The following is a 2,907-nucleotide window of genomic DNA, read 5'->3' on the forward strand; positions in this document are numbered from 1 at the left end:
ATGTATATTCAATGTTTATATGAATGTTATTTGAATGAGTATTATGTATCTAAGTTATAATTCAAAACATTAACGTGTGAGCATTCTATCTATGTTGTAACATTTGTTCCTGTTTCTTTTAATTTGTAAGCTTCGTATTATAAAGTTCAATGGGCTTAATTATTTTGAATGATGTGAACAAGTCCAGTATCATCTAGGTGTCTAGATCTTGATTTGGCACTTCTGACTAATAAGCCTGTTGTTATTACTGATTCTAGCAATACTGAACAAAGGTCTTTTTATAAAACTTGAGAAAGATTAAATAAACTATGCTTAATGTTTATGCAAATGACAGTAGCAAATAACATTAAGTTAACGATTCTTAAAACTAATAATGCTAAGGAACTTTTGAAGTTTGTGAAAGATATGTGTTAATTTGACTTTATTGATAAGTCATTTATTGAGATATTAATAGATAAGTTAACTACCATAAAATTTGATGGTATTCGTATCATGGATAAAAATGTCACTAAACTGTCAAATATAGTAGTAAGATTAAGATCCATGAGAATGGAAAGTGAGTAAAAGTTTTCTTATACAATTTATTATAAGTTCCTTATCTCATAAGCATGTTCCATTTCAAACAAATTACAACACTATAAAGGATAAATGGAATGTGACTAAACTATAAAGTATGCTTATTCAAGAGGAAGCAAGGCTTAAGAAGCAAGGAATTTGTTTAATTAATCTTATAGGCTAGTTAGGAGCTAAAAAGAAACAGTAAAGAAAACTAGAAATGGAAATAAAGGACCACTAAAGATTAATGCGTCATTTGCCCAAATCCACCAGAAGGAATAAAAGAAAAATAAGTGTTATTTTTGCGAAAAGTGTGTACACTATTAGAAAACTGCCTAAAACATAAGGCATGTTTCGAAAGGAAAAGTAAGCATTGTGCTTTCATATGTTTTGAATCAAATTTAGCAAAAGTTCCTTATAACACTTGGTATTTTGATTTTGGTTATACCACTTATGTTTGAAATATGATTTAAAGACTCTTTATGAGCTAAACCATATATATAAATGAAAATTTTATTTTAGTGGGAAACCAAGTCAAAACTCCAGTTGAAGCCATTGAAATTTACCATTTAATTTTGAATATTGGACACCATTTAGATATTTTTTTAACTCTTTATGTTCCTTTCATTTATTAAAATTTAGTTTATTTGTCTAAACATGATATATCTGGATACTTCTTTAAGTTTGGAAATGGATGTTTCCGTTTATTTAAACATTATAGATGCACCATTTTGTTCAAAAATTTTTTCAGCATTAAAATGGGCTTTGATTTTTAACTTTAAGATGGGAGCAAAATTGTAATTGGGCCTTAATTAGAAAATTGAATTTTAGGTCCAAAGATTAAAAGCCCAAAAATATGTTTTTATATATTTATATATTTTATTTATTTTAGTTTTATTATTGATGGTTTTATTATTTGATAAAAAATAAAAAGAAAAAACTAAAAAAAACATGATTAATTTTTTTAAAAGGAAACTTGGAGATTTGATTTTTGGATTTTGTTGAAATTGAAAATTTAAAGATGGATTACTTATGGAAATACTTGAGTCACAAATCATGGAAAAAGGGAAAAGTCTTAAAAAAAAATCTTGAAAATCTTTTGGTAGATTTGATGAGATTTTGCCTTTTCTAAAACGAAGTAAGACTGGATCTCTATATAAGGACCCTAATGTTCAATTTGTGAACACAACAAGCACAATCAAATAAAGTAAGCAATCAATCAATTATAGTAAGAAATGGTAGCTAAATCACTAAAAATTTTTCTAGTTTTGGTTTTTGGTTCTAAAAATTTGATTTTAAAATTGTATTTAGTAATTTTTGTGAAAGAGTTTAGGAATTAGTCTTTGATAGTTTTAATTTATGGCTTGATTTTTGAATTCTAGGCTTTTATGGGATATTTTTGGGTTTTTGTTTGAATCTTTGAATTTTTTTGGTTTTTTCATGAGCTTTTCATTGGGAGTTTGAAATTTTCGATGAATTTTATGGTGGTAAAAGGAAAAGGCAGCAACTGAATTTTGGATTCTAGCATTTTCTAAGGAAGGCTTGAATTTTTTGGCTTATTTGATTTTTTTGATGCTGAATTTTGAGGTTTTTTGCTGGCTTTTAAAATTGGTTAAGTTTTTCAGTGAAAATTCTAGAGAGAGGTATGAGGAATTTTAGGTATAAAGAGAAAGGGAGGAGAAATATGAGAAAACTCAATATTTTTTTGGCTTTTATACAAGGAATGTATGACGTCGTTTTGGGGCTTAAGATTTGTGTCCCAACCCATGCATGACCTATGTGCTATTCTGTTATTGACCTAAATTGATAGCATGTTTTTTTTTATTTTATTTTATGTTTTGGTATATTTTTCAATTCTTTTATTTATTTTAATATATTTTTTGTTTTTTAAACATATTTCTTATTGTATTTTATTTTCTTATTTATTATTTTTAATTGTGATTGAATTAGAGGTGATGAGGTTAAGAAAAAGAAAGAAACTTTGGTAGGAATTTCATAGTTTATTTTGCATTTTTTTGCATGATTTATGATAATTTTGCATGAATAATTATAATTTATATATTTGCATGATACTTTGCATAATATTTTGCATGATATTTATTTGCTTGATTATGATTTTGATCATAATATTTTGCATGATTATGATTTTTATTATAATATTTTGCATGGATTTTATTTGCATGATTTATTACCATACTCTTGCATGATTTAATTTGCATGATTTATTACTATATTTTTGCATGATGTGTTTTCATCATATCTTTGCATGATTTTTTACATGATTTTTGTTATGATCTATTTGCATGCTTTAATTATGATATTATTACATGATATTTTTATGATATTTTGATA

Source organism: Durio zibethinus, chromosome 2 (assembly GCF_047325235.1).
Source record: "Durio zibethinus cultivar Kanyao isolate XHJ-2024 chromosome 2, ASM4732523v1, whole genome shotgun sequence".
In the NCBI taxonomy this organism is placed as follows: Eukaryota; Viridiplantae; Streptophyta; class Magnoliopsida; order Malvales; family Malvaceae; genus Durio; species Durio zibethinus.